The 18,722-nt window shown below is 55.6% G+C and overlaps 8 non-coding genes and 5 pseudogenes across 8 annotated transcripts; all 13 read left to right on the top strand.

Annotated features, from left to right (window-relative positions):
* Positions 1 to 5,082: 5,082 nt before the first annotated feature.
* Positions 5,083 to 5,271, top strand: LOC137354454 (U2 spliceosomal RNA). The gene has a single exon (XR_010970447.1). It is a non-coding gene; the product is annotated as a U2 spliceosomal RNA (small nuclear RNA).
* Positions 5,272 to 5,661: 390 nt separating this feature from the next.
* LOC137355211 (U2 spliceosomal RNA) lies at positions 5,662 to 5,852 on the top strand. Its single transcript, XR_010970847.1, has one exon. It is a non-coding gene; the product is annotated as a U2 spliceosomal RNA (small nuclear RNA).
* A 391-nt stretch (positions 5,853 to 6,243) lies between these two features.
* Positions 6,244 to 6,348, top strand: LOC137354722 (U2 spliceosomal RNA; annotated as a pseudogene).
* Positions 6,349 to 6,808: 460 nt separating this feature from the next.
* On the top strand, positions 6,809 to 6,988 carry LOC137354209 (U2 spliceosomal RNA; annotated as a pseudogene).
* Positions 6,989 to 7,378: 390 nt separating this feature from the next.
* LOC137354078 (U2 spliceosomal RNA) lies at positions 7,379 to 7,569 on the top strand. The gene has a single exon (XR_010970227.1). It is a non-coding gene; the product is annotated as a U2 spliceosomal RNA (small nuclear RNA).
* A 390-nt stretch (positions 7,570 to 7,959) lies between these two features.
* LOC137354525 (U2 spliceosomal RNA) lies at positions 7,960 to 8,068 on the top strand (annotated as a pseudogene).
* Positions 8,069 to 13,267: 5,199 nt separating this feature from the next.
* Positions 13,268 to 13,448, top strand: LOC137354194 (U2 spliceosomal RNA; annotated as a pseudogene).
* Positions 13,449 to 13,834: 386 nt separating this feature from the next.
* LOC137353912 (U2 spliceosomal RNA) lies at positions 13,835 to 14,025 on the top strand. Its single transcript, XR_010970062.1, has one exon. It is a non-coding gene; the product is annotated as a U2 spliceosomal RNA (small nuclear RNA).
* A 386-nt stretch (positions 14,026 to 14,411) lies between these two features.
* On the top strand, positions 14,412 to 14,602 carry LOC137355071 (U2 spliceosomal RNA). Its single transcript, XR_010970716.1, has one exon. It is a non-coding gene; the product is annotated as a U2 spliceosomal RNA (small nuclear RNA).
* A 386-nt stretch (positions 14,603 to 14,988) lies between these two features.
* LOC137355070 (U2 spliceosomal RNA) lies at positions 14,989 to 15,179 on the top strand. The gene has a single exon (XR_010970715.1). It is a non-coding gene; the product is annotated as a U2 spliceosomal RNA (small nuclear RNA).
* A 386-nt stretch (positions 15,180 to 15,565) lies between these two features.
* Positions 15,566 to 15,756, top strand: LOC137353821 (U2 spliceosomal RNA). Its single transcript, XR_010969973.1, has one exon. It is a non-coding gene; the product is annotated as a U2 spliceosomal RNA (small nuclear RNA).
* Positions 15,757 to 16,313: 557 nt separating this feature from the next.
* Positions 16,314 to 16,504, top strand: LOC137353873 (U2 spliceosomal RNA). Its single transcript, XR_010970025.1, has one exon. It is a non-coding gene; the product is annotated as a U2 spliceosomal RNA (small nuclear RNA).
* A 388-nt stretch (positions 16,505 to 16,892) lies between these two features.
* LOC137354588 (U2 spliceosomal RNA) lies at positions 16,893 to 17,001 on the top strand (annotated as a pseudogene).
* Positions 17,002 to 18,722: the final 1,721 nt, after the last annotated feature.

Genomic DNA, 18,722 nt, shown 5'->3' with positions numbered 1-18,722 from the left:
AAAATTCTCTTCGATTGCTGCGGATTTCAAGCGACGGATGTCTTCTGCCTGCAGGATTTCCCCAGCAGTGGATACTTCGACGTGACGTTCCGGAACGTGGCGGGATGCATCAAGTTCCTGAAGGCGTTCAAGGAGAAAGGGGACCGGGCTCCACTGTCGATCCTCACAGCGGAGCCGCTCTTCACGCTTCCATCGCAACGGGACCGGGTGGTGACGATTCACCTCTACAACCCCCATGTTCCGGTGGTGGATGTACTCACCTTTCTCGCCAGGTACGTCGAGGTGGCCGGCAGCAGCACTGATGTCAAGGACCCCTTTGGGATCTGGACCAGCAAGCGGCAGGTCAAGGTGACCTTGAAGGTAGATCCCAGTGGAGCCATCATCCACCCTCCCTCCAGCTTCGCTATCGGGGGAAGTCGAGGCTTCTTGGTCTACGCTGGGCAGCCCAGAGTTTGTCGCACCTGTGGCAAATTTGGTCACATGGCAGCCAACTGCAGCACGGTTGTTTGCAAGAACTGCAAGGAGGAAGGCCATCAGACCAAGGACTGTAAGCAGACTAAGTGTTGCAACTTGTGCGGTGCGGCAGGCCATCTCTACAAGACCTGCCCCAAACGTTGTCTCAGCTATGCTCAGGCGGCAAGGTCCAAGGAATGGCCGGGCGAAGGTTCGACGAAGGCGTCCGCTGTTCGAAAGGAGACCAGCAACCTTCTCCGCAGTGAGGAACTTCAACCTGAGAAGGAAGGGGAGGCGGCTGAAACCAACGACCCAGCACCTACCCAGCGCCCGGAAACCCCTCCTCCACAGACAGAATCAATGGAGGAGGAGGCAGCAGATGGACAAACAGGTCAGTGGCAAGTGGTCCAGAGGAAAACCACAAAGAAAAAACATCCCAAAGCCACCACCCAAACCAGTGGCAAGAGGAGGCTTTCTTCTGAATCAGACTGCAACAACTCCTCTTCACTGGACGGGGAAATGCTGGAACGACAGCCCCTTCAAAAGAGGCGGCAGAACTCCGAGATGGATGATCAAGCATCCCAGCCCCCGGGCACTGGAAGCTGTGATGGGCCCGGCGTGCCCCAACCCCAATTCCCCACACGTAACGACGTGGCCAACGCATCTCAGCTCCGGGACACCGGGAGCAAAGACACGTCTGGCGCACCTGAGCTCCGGGAGACCGGGAGCTGTGATGTTTTCGAGGAGGAACAGATGGAAGCAGCTGAGGACAACCCAATCCTCTCTGCCTACAAGACCCCCCCGATGTCACCCGAGCGGCACAAAACCTGCAGGAAAAATCAGGAGGGGTTTCTGAGCCCAACCAACGTAAAACTGCTTGCGCATACGATGGGTATGCAGGAACATCCCGAAGGGGAAGGACTGGGACTAGCGAGGACAAATGGTATGGGAAGCAACAACTAATTTTTAGTAAAAAATGGGTGTAAGAATTGCTTCCATTAATGTGCGTAGCATTAAATCTACTACGCGATGTGTTTCAACCTTGGATTACCTTGCCAAGGTCAAAGCTGACCTACTGTTTCTGCAGGAGTGTGGAATACCACACCTCAGCACCTACAGGCAGTGGTCGCGATGGTGGTCCCACGGGCCATCGATCTGGTCGGGGGGTAATGACTGCCGTTCCTCCGGCCTGGGTATTCTGCTGCGGGGAGGTAACTTCACCATCTCCGAAGTTAAGGAGGTGGTGGGCGGCCGCCTCCTCGTAGCAGACGTGATGTACAACAACGCTCCGCTCCGGTTGATCAACGTGTACGCCCCGGTACAACGCAGCGAGCGGCTGACCGTCTTCCAGCAGCTCCCACTGCTGCTGGCGACGTCCAGGCCGGTCATCCTAGGCGGTGACTTCAACTGCATCATCGATGCGGCTGGACGATCCGGCAGTGACGACAGCAAACTGGACGCTACGTCCAGATTCCTCATAGAAACAGTTAAGGATGCCAAACTGCACGACGTCTTCAGCAAACCTGCAGACGGAGCGCAGCGCAGATACACATGGTCAAGATCGGACGGGTCTGCCCGTTCCAGGATTGACTTCCTGTTTGTGTCCCGTGCTGTCACGGTCGGATCCACCGACGTCAAGCCGGTGTTCTTCTCCGACCACTGCCTCTTACTGGCCGACTGTCACTTACAGGACGACCAGCGGGTTGGCAGAGGGACGTGGAAGCTCAATGTGACACTGCTGACCCCAGAGAACGTTGAGGAACTCAAAAGGGATTACAAAGGTTGGAGGACCGTGAAACCCCTCTTTGAGTCTCCAGTTCACTGGTGGGAAGCGATTAAGGAGAACATCAAGAGGTTCTTCATCCACAAAGGTGTTCAGAAGGCGAGAGAGAGACAGAGGGAACTGTCCCGACTCCAGAAAATTATGCAAAATCTACTCCGGTTGCAGTCAATGGGGGTCGAGGTCAAGGAGGACCTCCAAGAGGTGAAGAGCCAGCAGGCCTCGCTCTTTGCCAAGGAGGCCTCCAAGATCATCTTCCGGTCCAGAGTCCGCTCCATCGAGCAGGATGAGACGTGCTCGCGTTACTTCTTCCAAAAGGTACACAGAGAGAGCTCTGTTATCAGCAGCCTGAAGGAAGAAGATGGCTCGGTAACGTCTTCGCAGTCCGACATACTAAGGATCAGCAAATCCTTTTATGCTGGGCTGTATGACGCGAAGCCCACAGACAGCAGAGCCCCCCAGTCCTTCCTGTCATCTATCACAGAGGTCTTAGATGACAGCAGGAGGGAGGGACTGGACAAGCCGCTAACTCTGGACGAGCTGACAAAGGCCGTCGAGTCTTTCGAGGCGAGTAAAACTCCCGGGAGCGACGGCTTACCGGTCGAGTTGTACTCGGCCCTGTGGGACTGGGTCGGCCCGGACCTGCTGGAAGTATACGAGAGTATGCTCCTGGCCGGTAGCATGTCAGAATCCATGAGGAAAGGCATCATCACCCTCATTTACAAGCAGAAGGGGGAGAGGGTAGAAATCAGAAATTGGCGGCCCATCTCACTGCTTAATGTTGATTACAAGATTCTGTCCAAAGTCATAGCCAGTCGAGTCAAGTCTGCTCTGGAGCTGGTGATTCACCCCGATCAGACCTGTACTGTACCCGGCAGGAAGATCTCTGATAGCCTCGCGCTACTCAGGGATACGATCGCCTACGTACGGGACAGGAGGGTGGACACCTGCCTCATCAGTCTGGACCAGGAGAAGGCTTTTGACAGGATATCGCACACCTACATGATGGACGTGCTTTCCAAAATGGGGTTTGGGGAGGGAATCTGCAATTGGATCCAACTGCTCTACACAAACATCAGTAGCGCAGTGTCAATCAACGGGTGGGAATCTGAAAGTTTCCCGATCAAATCTGGAGTCAGACAGGGCTGTCCTCTGTCCCCGGTCTTGTTTGTTTGCTGTATTGAACCCTTTGCTGAGTCTATTAGGAAGGATGCGAGCATAAGAGGGGTGACAATCCCAGGCAGCGGAGGCACTCAGGTCAAAACCTCCCTGTACATGGATGACGTCGCCGTCTTCTGCTCGGATCCGCTGTCCGTGCGCAGACTGATGAGCATCTGCGACCAGTTCGAACTGGCCTCGGGAGCCAAAGTTAACCACGGCAAGAGCGAGGCCATGTTCTTTGGGAACTGGGCTGACCGATCCTTTGTCCCCTTCAGCGTCAGGTCAGATTACCTGAAGGTGCTGGGGATATGGTTCGGAAGTGCCGGGGCGTGCACCAAAACATGGGAGGAGCGAGTAGCCAAGGTACGACAAAAGTTGGGCATGTGGGGGCAGCGATCTCTCTCCATTGTGGGTAAGAACCTGGTCATCAGGTGCGAGGCGCTCACGTTGTTGCTCTACGTGGCGCAGGTCTGGCCCATACCCCACTCCTGCGCCGTGGCAGTCACCCGAGCCATTTTCCGCTTCGTCTGGGGATCTAAAATGGACCGGGTCCAGAGGGACACGATGTTCAAATCTCTGGACAAGGGCGGGAAAAATGTACCCAACGTGGCCCTCATCCTGATGACCACCTTCGTGTGCGGCTGCATCAAGCTATGTGTAGATCCCCAGTACGCAAACTCCAAGTGTCACTACGTGCTGAGGTTCTATCTGTCCCCGGTGTTGCGAAGGATGGGCCTGGTCACATTGCCGCGGAACGCTCCGTGCAGTTGGGACGTGCCGTACCACCTATCCTTCGTGGAGCAGTTTCTGCGGAAAAACACCTTTGACTACCGGTCCATCAGGCAGTGGTCTGCACGGAATGTCCTCAAGGCCCTACGGGAAAAGGAAACGGTGGATCCTGTCGGATGGTTCCCCAAGCAGACCGTCAAAGTCATTTGGCGGAATGCCTCATCACCAGAACTTTCAAACAAGCACCAAGACGTAGCTTGGCTGGTGGTGAGAAGGGCCCTCCCCGTCAGATCCTTCATGCACACCCGAAGTCTCGCCCCCTCCGCACAGTGCCCCCGCGTTGGCTGTGGTGGGGAAGAGACGGTCGCCCACCTCCTCCTGGAATGTGCCTTTGCAAAGCAGGTGTGGAAAGAGATGCAGTGGTTTTTGTCAAGGTTCATCCCAAGCAGCTCTGTAACACAGGAGTCTGTGCTCTACGGGCTGTTCCCAGGGACGCACACCGAGACAAACATCAACTGCTGCTGGAGGACTATCAATTCGGTGAAAGACGCCCTTTGGTCTGCCCGAAACTTGCTGGTCTTCCAGCGCAAAGAGTTGTCCACCACCGAATGTTGCAGACTGGCACATTCCAAGGTCCAGGACTACGTGCTGAGGGACGCACTAAAGCTTGGGGCAGCCGCAGCAAAGGCTCAATGGGGAAAGACCACAGTGTAAGGTTCCTCCACCAAGCTGGACTGAGGGGCTGGAACCATGGGAAGCCCCTCGAACTGTATCGTTAATATTCTCAATTGCTGTAAATGTAAAACTGTAATTGACATGACAATTGTGAAACGGAAGGGTTGGGAAGAAACTCATGACATTATTGAAAGAAACTGATCTCTTTTGCAATGTTTGTATTTTTTTGTGCTGTTTGGAAACTGTTTGGCAATGTAATTTTTACAGATTTTTATGAATAAAGTATATTTTGGAAATAAAAAAAAAAAAATAAAAAAAAATCTGTTCTTATCAGTTTAATATGTGATACGTCCCCTATCTGGGGACCAAATATTAAATTGATTTTTGGGACAGGGAGATGGAGCAGGGGCTTGCCCCGTCCACTCCATGCATCCACCTGGTATTGCAGTGTTTCCAGGAGCGGTGCAGCTTCCCCCCCTCCATGGGGGCGAGACCCCTGCTGAAAAATAGAGTTCGCAATAGTGACGGCGCTGCTGCTCGGCTGACTTTGCTGCAGTTTTCTGTGGGCGCTACGCTGCCCCCTGTTGGATTGCCCCGCAGTTGCAGGCCGCCCTTTGCTGCCCAGCGCGCGCGCGTGTCTTTGTTCCTGCGCAATGCCCTCGCGCAGAAGCGCGAGGAATGGCTGCGCGTGGCATGCACGCGTGCTTTCCTTTCTGCTTGCAAGGCCCGGCAACAAAAGGAGCTCTGGCTCAAAGACCGCCCGCCGTCGCCTCTTTCGCCCGAGGCTCGCCCACCCGGCGGCTACTTTGACGTAGAGGCCGCACGCCGGGCCTGACGCGCGCAGCAAACGCAGTTTTAGGGCCATCGCTTCTCGGCCTTTTGGCTAAGATCAAGTGTAGTATCTGTTCTTATCAGTTTAATATCTGATACGTCCCCTATCTGGGGACCAAATATTAAATTGATTTTTGGGACAGGGAGATGGAGCAGGGGCTTGCCCCGTCCACTCCATGCATCCACCTGGTATTGCAGTGTTTCCAGGAGCGGTGCAGCTTCCCCCCCTCCATGGAGGCGAGACCCCTGCTGAAAAATAGAGTTCGCAATAGTGACGGCGCTGCTGCTCGGCTGACTTTGCTGCAGTTTTCCCTGGGCGCTACGCTGCCCCCTGTTGGATTGCCCCGCAGTTGCAGGCCGCCCTTTGCTGCCCAGCGCGCGCGCGCGTGTCTTTGTTCCTGCGCAATGCCTCGCGCAGAAGCGCGAGGAATGGCTGCGCGTGGCATGCACGCGTGCTTTCCTTTCTGCTTGCAAGGCCCGGCAACAAAAGGAGCTCTGGCTCAAAGACTGCCCGCCGTCGCCTCTTTCGCCCGAGGCTCGCCCACCCGGCGGCTACTTTGACGTAGAGGCCGCACGCCGGGCCTGACGCGCGCAGCAAACGCAGTTTTACGGCCATCGCTTCTCGGCCTTTTGGCTAAGATCAAGTGTAGTATCTGTTCTTATCAGCAGCTCTGTAACACAGGAGTCTGTGCTCTACGGGCTGTTCCCAGGGACGCACACCGAGACAAACATCAACTGCTGCTGGAGGGCTATCAATTCGGTGAAAGACGCCCTTTGGTCTGCCCGAAACTTGCTGGTCTTCCAGCGCAAAGAGTTGTCCACCACCGAATGTTGCAGACTGGCACATTCCAAGGTCCAGGACTACGTGCTGAGGGACGCACTAAAGCTTGGGGCAGCCGCAGCAAAGGCTCAATGGGGAAAGACCACAGTGTAAGGTTCCCCCACCAAGCTGGACTGAGGGGCTGGAACCATGGGAAGCCCCTCGAACTGTATCGTTAATATTCTCAATTGCTGTAAATGTAAAACTGTAATTGACATGACAATTGTGAAACGGAAGGGTTGGGAAGAAACTCATGACATTATTGAAAGAAACTGATCTCTTTTGCAATGTTTGTATTTTTTCGTGCTGTTTGGAAACTGTTTGGCAATGTAATTTTTACAGATTTTTATGAATAAAGTATATTTTGGAAATAAAAAAAAAAAGTATCTGTTCTTATCAGTTTAATATCTGATACGTCCCCTATCTGGGGACCAAATATTAAATTGATTTTTGGGACAGGGAGATGGAGCAGGGGCTTGCCCCGTCCACTCCATGCATCCACCTGGTATTGCAGTGTTTCCAGGAGCGGTGCAGCTTCCCCCCTCCATGGGGGCGAGACCCCTGCTGAAAAATAGAGTTCGCAATAGTGACGGCGCTGCTGCTCGGCTGACTTTGCTGCAGTTTTCCCTGGGCGCTACGCTGCCCCCTGTTGGATTGCCCCGCAGTTGCAGGCAGCCCTTTGCTGCCCAGCGCGCGCGCGCGTGTCTTTGTTCCTGCGCAATGCCTCGCGCAGAAGCGCGAGGAATGGCTGCGCGTGGCATGCACGCGTGCTTTCCTTTCTGCTTGCAAGGCCCGGCAACAAAAGGAGCTCTGGCTCAAAGACCGCCCGCCGTCGCCTCTTTCGCCCGAGGCTCGCCCACCCGGCGGCTACTTTGACGTAGAGGCCGCACGCCGGGCCTGACGCGCGCAGCAAACGCAGTTTTACGGCCATCGCTTCTCGGCCTTTTGGTTAAGATCAAGTGTAGTATCTGTTCTTATCAGTTTAATATCTGATACGTCCCCTATCTGGGGACCAAATATTCAATTGATTTTTGGGACAGGGAGATGGAGCAGGGGCTTGCCCCGTCCACTCCATGCATCCACCTGGTATTGCAGTGTTTCCAGGAGCGGTGCAGCTTCCCCCCTCCATGGGGGCGAGACCCCTGCTGAAAAATAGAATTCGCAATAGTGACGGCGCTGCTGCTCGGCTGACTTTGCTGCAGTTTTCCGTGGGCGCTACGCTGCCCCCTGTTGGATTGCCCCGCAGTTGCAGGCCGCCCTTTGCTGCCCAGCGCGCGCGCGCGTGTCTTTTTTCCTGCGCAATGCCTCGCGCAGAAGCGCAAGGAATGGCTGCGCGTGGCATGCACGCGTGCGTTCCTTTCTGCATGCAAGGCCCGGCAACAAAAGGAGCTCTGGCTCAAAGACCGCCCGCCGTCGCCTCTTTCGCCCGAGGCTCGCCCACCCGGCGGCTACTTTGACGTAGAGGCCGCACGCCGGGCCTGACGCGCGCAGCAAACGCAGTTTTACGGCCATCGCTTCTCGGCCTTTTGGCTAAGATCAAGTGTAGTATCTGTTCTTATCAGTTCTTATTTGATTGAGAAGAGACCATGATCATTGCTTTTTGATCCTGGGGAAGCTTTGAGTAAAACGGCTATAACCAATTTTCGAGCTTCGGGCCAGGGAGTGCGCAACACCGTTCGGGTGGTCGTGAAGGACAAGGAAGGAGATGCACCGGTCGATCGCACCTTCTTCATCAAGAAAATTCTCTTCGATTGCTGCGGATTTCAAGCGACGGACGTCTTCTGCCTGCAGCATTTCCCCAGCAGTGGATACTTCGACGTGACGTTCTGGAACGTGGCGGGATGCATCAAGTTCCTGAAGGCGTTCAAGGAGAAAGGGGACCGGGCGCCACTGTCGATCCTCACAGCGGAGCCGCTCTTCACGCTTCCGTCACAACGGGACCGGGTGGTGACGATTCACCTCTACAACCCCCATGTTCCGGTGGTGGATGTACTCACCTTTCTCGCCAGGTACGTCGAGGTGGCCGGCAGCAGCACTGATGTCAAGGACCCCTTTGGGATCTGGACCAGCAAGCGGCAGGTCAAGGTGACCTTGAAGGTAGATCCCAGTGGAGCCATCATCCACCCTCCCTCCAGCTTTGCTATCGGGGGAAGTCGAGGCTTCTTGGTCTACGCTGGGCAGCCCAGAGTTTGCCGCACCTGTGGCAAATCTGGTCTCATGGCAGCCAACTGCAGCACGGTTGTTTGCAAGAACTGCAAGGAGGAAGGCCATCAGACCAAGGACTGTAAGCAGACTAAGTGTTGCAACTTGTGCGGTGCGGCAGGCCATCTCTACAAGACCTGTCCCAAACGTTGTCAAAGCTATGCTCAGGCGGCAAGGTCCAAGGAATGGCCGGGCGAAGGTTCGACGAAGGCGTCCGCTGTTCGAAAGGAGACCAGCAACCTTCTCCGCAGTGAGGAACTTCAACCTGAGAAGGAAGGGGAGGCGGCTGAAACCAACGACCCAGCACCTACCCAGCGCCCGGAAACCCCTCCCCCAGAGACAGAATCAATGGAGGAGGAGGCAGCAGATGGACAAACAGGTCAGTGGCAAGTGGTCCAGAGGAGAACCACAAAGAAAAAACATCCCAAAGCCACCACCCAAACCAGTGGCAAGAGGAGGCTCTCTTCTGAATCAGACTGCAACAACTCCTCTTCACTGGACGGGGAAATGCTGGAACGACAGCCCCTTCAAAAGAGGCGGCAGAACTCCGAGATGGATGATAAAGCATCCCAGCCCCCGGGCACTGGAAGCTGTGATGGGCCCAGCGTGCCCCAACCCCAATGCCCCACACGTAACGACGTGGCCAACGCATCTCAGCTCCAGGACACCGGGAGCAAAGACACGTCAGGCGCACCTGAGCTCCGGGAGACCGGGAGCTGTGATGTTTTCGAGGAGGAACAGATGGAAGCAGCTGAGGACAACCCAATCCTCTCTGCCTACAAGACCCCCCCGATGTCACCCGAGCGGCACAAACCCTGCAGGAAAAATCAGGAGGGGTTTCTGAGCCCAACCAACGTGAAACTGCTTGCGCATACGATGGGTATGCAGGAACATCCCGAAGGGGAAGGACTGGGACTAGCGAGGACAAATGGTATGGGAAGCAACAACTAATTTTTAGTAAAAAATGGGTGTAAGAATTGCTTCCATTAATGTGCGTAGCATTAAATCTACTACGCGATGTGTTTCAACCTTGGATTACCTTGCCAAGGTCAAAGCTGACCTACTGTTTCTGCAGGAGTGTGGAATACCACACCTCAGCACCTACAGGCAGTGGTCGCGATGGTGGTCCCACGGGCCATCGATCTGGTCGGGGGGTAATGACTGCCGTTCCTCCGGCCTGGGTATTCTGCTGCGGGGAGGTAACTTCACCATCTCCGAAGTTAAGGAGGTGGTGGGCGGCCGCCTCCTCGTAGCAGACGTGATGTACAACAACGCTCCGCTCCGGTTGATCAACGTGTACGCCCCGGTACAACGCAGCGAGCGGCTGACCGTCTTCCAGCAGCTCCCACTGCTGCTGGCGACGTCCAGGCCGGTCATCCTAGGCGGTGACTTCAACTGCATCATCGATGCGGCTGGACGATCCGGCAGTGACGACAGCAAACTGGACGCTACGTCCAGATTCCTAGTAGAAACAGTTAAGGATGCCAAACTGCACGACGTCTTCAGCAAACCTGCAGACGGAGCGCAGCGCAGATACACATGGTCAAGATCGGACGGGTCTGCCCGTTCCAGGATTGACTTCCTGTTTGTGTCCCGTGCTGTCACGGTCGGATCCACCGACGTCAAGCCGGTGTTCTTCTCCGACCACTGCCTCTTACTGGCCGACTGTCACTTACAGGACGACCAGCGGGTTGGCAGAGGGACGTGGAAGCTCAATGCGACACTGCTGACCCCAGAGAACGTTGAGGAACTCAAAAGGGATTACAAAGGTTGGAGGACCGTGAAACTCCTCTTTGAGTCTCCAGTTCACTGGTGGGAAGCGATTAAGGAGAACATCAAGAGGTTCTTCATCCACAAAGGTGTTCAGAAGGCGAGAGAGAGACAGAGGGAACTGTCCCGACTCCAGAAAATTATGCAAAATCTACTCCGGTTGCAGTCAATGGGGGTCGAGGTCAAGGAGGACCTCCAAGAGGTGAAGAGCCAGCAGGCCTCGCTCTTTGCCAAGGAGGCCTCCAAGATCATCTTCCGGTCCAGAGTCCGCTCCATCGAGCAGGATGAGACGTGCTCGCGTTACTTCTTCCAAAAGGTACACAGAGAGAGCTCTGTTATCAGCAGCCTGAAGGAAGAAGATGGCTCGGTAACGTCTTCGCAGTCCGACATACTAAGGATCAGCAAATCCTTTTATGCTGGGCTGTATGACGCGAAGCCCACAGACAGCAGAGCCTCCCAGTCCTTCCTGTCATCTATCACAGAGGTCTTAGATGACAGCAGGAGGGAGGGACTGGACAAGCCGCTAACTCTGGACGAGCTGACAAAGGCCGTCGAGTCTTTCGAGGCGAGTAAAACTCCCGGGAGCGACGGCTTACCGGTCGAGTTGTACTCGGCCCTGTGGGACTGGGTCGGCCCGGACCTGCTGGAAGTATACGAGAGTATGCTCCTGGCCGGTAGCATGTCAGAATCCATGAGAAAAGGCATCATCACCCTCATTTACAAGCAGAAGGGGGAGAGGGTAGAAATCAGAAATTGGCGGCCCATCTCACTGCTTAATGTTGATTACAAGATTCTGTCCAAAGTCATAGCCAGTCGAGTCAAGTCTGCTCTGGAGCTGGTGATTCACCCCGATCAGACCTGTACTGTACCCGGCAGGAAGATCTCTGATAGCCTCGCGCTACTCAGGGATACGATCGCCTACGTACGGGACAGGTGGGTGGACACCTGCCTCATCAGCCTGGACCAGGAGAAGGCTTTTGACAGGATATCGCACACCTACATGATGGACGTGCTTTCCAAAATGGGGTTTGGGGAGGGAATCTGCAATTGGATCCAACTGCTCTACACAAACATCAGTAGCGCAGTCTCAATCAACGGGTGGGAATCTGAAAGTTTCCCGATCAAATCTGGAGTCAGACAGGGCTGTCCTCTGTCCCCGGTCTTGTTTGTTTGCTGTATTGAACCCTTTGCTGAGTCTATTAGGAAGGATGCGAGCATAAGAGGGGTGACAATCCCAGGCAGCGGAGGCACTCAGGTCAAAACCTCCCTGTACATGGATGACGTCGCCGTCTTCTGCTCGGATCCGCTGTCCGTGCGCAGACTGATGAGCATCTGCGACCAGTTCGAACTGGCCTCGGGAGCCAAAGTTAACCAGGGCAAGAGCGAGGCCATGTTCTTTGGGAACTGGGCTGACCGATCCTTTGTCCCCTTCACCGTCAGGTCAGATTACCTGAAGGTGCTGGGGATATGGTTCGGAAGGGCCGGGGCGTGCACCAAAACATGGGAGGAGCGAGTAGCCAAGGTACGACAAAAGTTGGGCATGTGGGGGCAGCGGTCTCTCTCCATTGTGGGTAAGAACCTGGTCATCAGGTGCGAGGCGCTCACGTTGTTGCTCTACGTGGCGCAGGTCTGGCCCATACCCCACTCCTGCGCCGTGGCAGTCACCCGAGCCATTTTCCGCTTCGTCTGGGGATCTAAAATGGACCGGGTCCGGAGGGACACGATGTTCAAATCTCTGGACAAGGGCGGGAAAAATGTACCCAACGTGGCCCTCATCCTGATGACCACCTTCGTGTGCGGCTGCATCAAGCTATGTGTCGATCCCCAGTACGCAAACTCCAAGTGTCACTACGTGCTGAGGTTCTATCTGTCCCCGGTGTTGCGAAGGATGGGCCTGGTCACATTGCCGCGGAACGCTCCGTGCAGTTGGGCGGCGCCGTACCACCTATCCTTCGTGGAGCAGTTTCTGCGGAAAAACACATTTGACCACCGGTCCATCAGGCAGTGGTCTGCACGGAATGTCCTCAAGGCCCTACGGGAAAAGGAAACGGTGGATCCTGTCGGATGGTTCCCCGAGCAGACCGTCAAAGTCATTTGGCGGAATGCCTCATCACCAGAACTTTCAAACAAGCACCAAGACGTAGCTTGGCTGGTGGTGAGAAGGGCCCTCCCCGTCAGATCCTTCATGCACACCCGAAGTCTCGCCCCCTCCGCACAGTGCCCCCGCGTTGGCTGTGGTGGGGAAGAGACGGTCGCCCACCTCCTCCTGGAATGTGCCTTTGCAAAGCAGGTGTGGAAAGAGATGCAGTGGTTTTTGTCAAGGTTCATCCCAAGCAGCTCTGTAACACAGGAGTCTGTGCTCTACGGGCTGTTCCCAGGGACGCACACCGAGACAAACATCAACTGCTGCTGGAGGGCTATCAATTCGGTGAAAGACGCCCTTTGGTCTGCCCGAAACTTGCTGGTCTTCCAGCGCAAAGAGTTGTCCACCACCGAATGTTGCAGACTGGCACATTCCAAGGTCCAGGACTACGTGCTGAGGGACGCACTAAAGCTTGGGGCAGCCGCAGCAAAGGCTCAATGGGGAAAGACCACAGTGTAAGGTTCCCCACCAAGCTGGACTGAGGGGCTGGAACCATGGGAAGCCCCTCGAACTGTATCGTTAATATTCTCAATTGCTGTAAATGTAAAACTGTAATTGACATGACAATTGTGAAACGGAAGGGTTGGGAAGAAACTCATGACATTATTGAAAGAAACTGATCTCTTTTGCAATGTTTGTATTTTTTCGTGCTGTTTGGAAACTGTTTGGCAATGTAATTTTTACAGATTTTTATGAATAAAGTATATTTTGGAAATAAAAAAAAAAAAGTATCTGTTCTTATCAGTTTAATATCTGATACGTCCCCTATCAGGGGACCAAATATTAAATTGATTTTTGGGACAGGGAGATGGAACAGGGGCTTGCCCCGTTCACTCCATGCATCCACCTGGTATTGCAGTGTTTCCAGGAGCGGTGCAGCTTCCCCCCTCCATGGGGGCGAGACCCCTGCTGAAAAATAGAATTCGCTATAGTGACGGCGCTGCTGCTCGGCTGACTTTGCTGCAGTTTTCTGTGGGCGCTACGCTGCCCCCTGTTGGATTGCCCCGCAGTTGCAGGCCGCCCTTTGCTGCCCAGCGCGCGCGTGTCTTTTTTCCTGCGCAATGCCTCGCGCAGAAGCGCAAGGAATGGCTGCGCGTGGCATGCACGCGTGCTTTCCTTTCTGCTTGCAAGGCCCGGCAACAAAAGGAGCTCTGGCTCAAAGACCGCCCGCCGTCGCCTCTTTCGCCCTAGGCTCGCCCACCCGGCGGCTACTTTGAGGTAGAGGCCGCACGCCGGGCCTGACGCGCGCAGCAAACGCAGTTTTACGGCCATCGCTTCTCGGCCTTTTGGCTAAGATCAAGTGTAGTATCTGTTGTTATCAGTTTAATATCTGATACGTCCCCTATCTGGGGACCAAATATTAAATTGATTTTTGGGACAGGGAGATGGAACAGGGGCTTGCCCCGTCCACTCCATGCATCCACCTGGTATTGCAGTGTTTCCAGGAGCGGTGCAGCTTCCCCCTTCCATGGGGGCGAGACCCCTGCTGAAAAATAGAATTCGCAATAGTGACGGCGCTGCTGCTCAGCTGACTTTGCTGCAGTTTTCCGTGGGCGCTACGCTGCCCCCTGTTGGATTGCCCCGCAGTTGCAGGCCGCCCTTTGCTGCCCAGCGCGCGCGTGTCTTTTTTCCTGCGCAATGCCTCGCGCAGAAGCGCAAGGAATGGCTGCGCGTGGCATGCACGCGTGCTTTCCTTTCTGCTTTCAAGGCCCGGCAACAAAAGGAGCTCTGGCTCAAAGACCGCCCGCCGTCGCCTCTTTCGCCCTAGGCTCGCCCACCCGGCGGCTACTTTGAGGTAGAGGCCGCACGCCGGGCCTGACGCGCGCAGCAAACGCAGTTTTACGGCCATCGCTTCTCGGCCTTTTGGCTAAGATCAAGTGTAGTATCTGTTCTTATCAGTTTAATATCTGATACGTCCCCTATCTGGGGACCAAATATTAAATTGATTTTTGGGACAGGGAGATGGAACAGGGGCTTGCCCCGTCCACTCCATGCATCCACCTGGTATTGCAGTGTTTCCAGGAGCGGTGCAGCTTCCCCCCTCCATGGGGGTGAGACCCCTGCTGAAAAATAGAATTCGCAATAGTGACGGCGCTGCTGCTCGGCTGACTTTGCTGCAGTTTTCCGTGGGCGCTACGCTGCCCCCTGTTGGATTGCCCCGCAGTTGCAGACCGCCCTTTGCTGCCCAGCGCGCGCGTGTCTTTTTTCCTGCGCAATGCCTCGCGCAGAAGCGCAAGGAATGGCTGCGCGTGGCATGCACGCGTGCTTTCCTTTCTGCTTGCAAGGCCCGGCAACAAAAGGAGCTCTGGCTCAAAGACCGCCCGCCGTCGCCTCTTTCGCCCTAGGCTCGCCCACCCGGCGGCTACTTTGAGGTAGAGGCCGCACGCCGGGCCTGACGCGCGCAGCAAACGCAGTTTTACGGCCATCGCTTCTCGGCCTTTTGGCTAAGATCAAGTGTAGTATCTGTTCTTATCAGTTTAATATCTGATACGTCCCCTATCTGGGGACCAAATATTAAATTGATTTTTGGGACAGGGAGATGGAACAGGGGCTTGCCCCGTCCACTCCATGCATCCACCTGGTATTGCAGTGTTTCCAGGAGCGGTGCAGCTTCCCCCCTCCATGGGGGCGAGACCCCTGCTGAAAAATAGAATTCGCAATAGTGACGGCGCTGCTGCTCGGCTGACTTTGCTGCAGTTTTCCGTGGGCGCTACGCTGCCCCCTGTTGGATTGCCCCGCAGTTGCATGCCGCCCTTTGCTGCCCAGCGCGCGCGTGTCTTTTTTCCTGCGCAATGCCTCGCGCAGAAGCGCAAGGAATGGCTGCGGGTGGCATGCACGCGTGCTTTCCTTTCTGCTTGCAAGGCCCGGCAACAAAAGGAGCTCTGGCTCAAAGACCGCCCGCCGTCGCCTCTTTCGCCCTAGGCTCGCCCACCCGGCGGCTACTTTGAGGGAGAGGCCGCACGCCGGGCCTGACGCGCGCAGCAAACGCAGTTTTACGGCCATCGCTTCTCGGCCTTTTGGCTAAGATCAAGTGTAGTATCTGTTCTTATCAGTTTAATATCTGATACGTCCCCTATCTGGGGACCACATATCAAATTGATTTTTGGGACAGGGAGATGGAACAGGGGCTTGCCCCGTTCACTCCATGCATCCACCTGGTATTGCAGTGTTTCCAGGAGCGGTGCAGCTTCCCCCCTCCATGGGGGCGAGACCCCTGCTGAAAAATAGAATTCGCAATAGTGACGGCGCTGCTGCTCGGCTGACTTTGCTGCAGTTTTCCGTGGGCGCTACGCTGCCCCCTGTTGGATTGCCCCGCAGTTGCATGCCGCCCTTTGCTGCCCAGCGCGCGCGTGTCTTTTTTCCTGCGCAATGCCTCGCGCAGAAGCGCGAGGAATGGCTGCGCGTGGCATGCAATAGTGACGGCGCTGCTGACTTTGCTGCAGTTTTCCGTGGGCGCTACGCTGCCGTCTGTTGGATTGCCCCGCAGTTGCAGGCCGCCCTTTGCTGCCCAGCGCGCGCGGTTGTCGTTATTCCTGCGCAATGCCTCGCGCAGAAGCGCAAGGAATGGCTGCGCGTGGCATGCACGCGTGCTTTCCTTTCTGCTTGCAAGGCCCGGCAACAAAAGGAGCTCTGGCTCAAAGACCGCCCGCCGTCGCCTCTTTCGCCCGAGGCTCGCCCACCCGGCGGCTACTTTGACGTAGAGGCCGCACGCCGGGCCTGACGCGCGCAGCAAACGCAGTTTTACGGCCATCGCTTCTCGGCCTTTTGGCTAAGATCAAGTGTAGTATCTGTTCTTATCAGTTTAATATCTGATGCGTCCCCTATCTGGGGACCAAATATTAAATTGATTTTTGGGACAGGGAGATGGAGCAGGGGCTTGCCCCGTCCACTCCATGCATCCACCTGGTATTGCAGTGTTTCCAGGACCGGTGCAGCTTCCCCCCTCCATGGGGGCGAGACCCCTGCTGAAAAATAGAATTCGCAATAGTGACGGCGCTGCTGCTCGGCTGACTTTGCTGCAGTTTTCCCTGGGTGCTACGCTGCCCCCTGTTGGATTGCCCCGCAGTTGCAGGCCGCCCTTTGCTGCCCAGCGCGCGCGGTTGTCTTTATTCCTGCGCAATGCCTCGCGCAGAAGCGCAAGGAATGGCTGCGCGTGGCATGCACGCGTGCTTTCCTTTCTGCTTGCAAGGCCCGGCAACAAAAGGAGCTCTGGCTCAAAGACCGCCCGCCGTCGCCTCTTTCTCCCTAGGCTCGCCCACCCGGCGGCTACTTTGACGTAGAGGCCGGACGCCGGGCCTGACGCGCGCAGCAAACGCAGTTTTAGGGCCATCGCTTCTCGGCCTTTTGGCTAAGATCAAGTGTAGTATCTGTTCTTATCAGTGCTTATTTGATTGAGAAGAGACCATGATCATTACCTTTTGATCCTGGGGAAGCTTTGAGTGAAATGGCTATAACCAATTTTCAAGCTTCGGGCCAGGGAGTGCGCAACACCGTTCGGGTGGTCGTGAAGGACAAGGAAGGTGATGCACCGGTCGATCGCACCTTCTTCATCAAGAAAATTCTCTTCGATTGCTGCGGATTTCAAGCGACGGATGTTTTCTGCCTGCAGGATTTCCCCAGCAGTGGATACTTCGACGTGACGTTCCGGAACGTGGCGGGATGCATCAAGTTCCTGAAGGCGTTCAAGGAGAAAGGGGACCGGGCTCCACTGTCGATCCTCACAGCGGAGCCGCTCTTCACGCTTCCGTCACAACGGGACCGGGTGGTGACGATTCACCTCTACAACCCCCATGTTCCGGTGGTGGATGTACTCACCTTTCTCGCCAGGTACGTCGAGGTGGCCGGCAGCAGCACTGATGTCAAGGACCCCTTTGGGATCTGGACCAGCAAGCGGCAGGTCAAGGTGACCTTGAAGGTAGATCCCAGTGGAGCCATCATCCACCCTCCCTCCAGCTTCGCTATCGGGGGAAGTCGAGGCTTCTTGGTCTACGCTGGGCAGCCCAGAGTTTGTCGCACCTGTGGCAAATCTGGTCACATGGCAGCCAACTGCAGCACGGTTGTTTGCAAGAACTGCAAGGAGGAAGGCCATCAGACCAAGGACTGTAAGCAGACTAAGTGTTGCAACTTGTGCGGTGCGGCAGGCCATCTCTACAAGACCTGCCCCAAACGTTGTCTCAGCTATGCTCAGGCGGCAAGGTCCAAGGAATGGCCGGGCGAAGGTTCGACGAAGGCGTCCGCTGTTCGAAAGGAGACCAGCAACCTTCTCCGCAGTGAGGAACTTCAACCTGAGAAGGAAGGGGAGGCGGCTGAAACCAACGACCCAGCACCTACCCAGCGCCCGGAAACCCCTCCTCCACAGACAGAATCAATGGAGGAGGAGGCAGCAGATGGACAAACAGGTCAGTGGCAAGTGGTCCAGAGGAAAACCACAAAGAAAAAACATCCCAAAGCCACCACCCAAACCAGTGGCAAGAGGAGGCTTTCATCTGAATCAGACTGCAACAACTCCTCTTCACTGGACGGGGAAATGCTGGAACGACAGCCCCTTCAAAAGAGGCGGCAGAACTCCGAGATGGATGATCAAGCATCCCAGCCCCCGGGCACTGGAAGCTGTGATGGGTCCGGCGTGCCCCAACCCCAATTCCCCACACGTAACGACGTGGCCAACGCATCTCAGCTCCGGGACACCGGGAGCAAAGACACGTCTGGCGCACCTGAGCTCCGGGAGACCGGGAGCTGTGATGTTTTCGAGGAGGAACAGATGGAAGCAGCTGAGGACAACCCAATCCTCTCTGCCTACAAGACCCCCCCGATGTCACCCGAGCGGCACAAACCCTGCAGGAAAAATCAGGAGGGGTTTCTGAGCCCAACCAACGTGAAACTGCTTGCGCATACGATGGGTATGCAGGAACATCCCGAAGGGGAAGGACTGGGACTAGCGAGGACAAATGGTATGGGAAGCAACAACTAATTTTTAGTAAAAAATGGGTGTAAGAATTGCTTCCATTAATGTGCGTAGCATTAAATCGACTACGCGATGTGTTTCAACCTTGGATTACCTTGCCAAGGTCAAAGCTGACCTACTGTTTCTGCAGGAGTGTGGAATACCACACCTCAGCACCTACAGGCAGTGGTCGCGATGGTGGTCCCACGGGCCA

Source organism: Heterodontus francisci, chromosome 41 (assembly GCF_036365525.1).
Source record: "Heterodontus francisci isolate sHetFra1 chromosome 41, sHetFra1.hap1, whole genome shotgun sequence".
Lineage (NCBI taxonomy): Eukaryota > Metazoa > Chordata > Chondrichthyes > Heterodontiformes > Heterodontidae > Heterodontus > Heterodontus francisci.
This window is presented reverse-complemented; position numbering and strand designations above follow the sequence as displayed.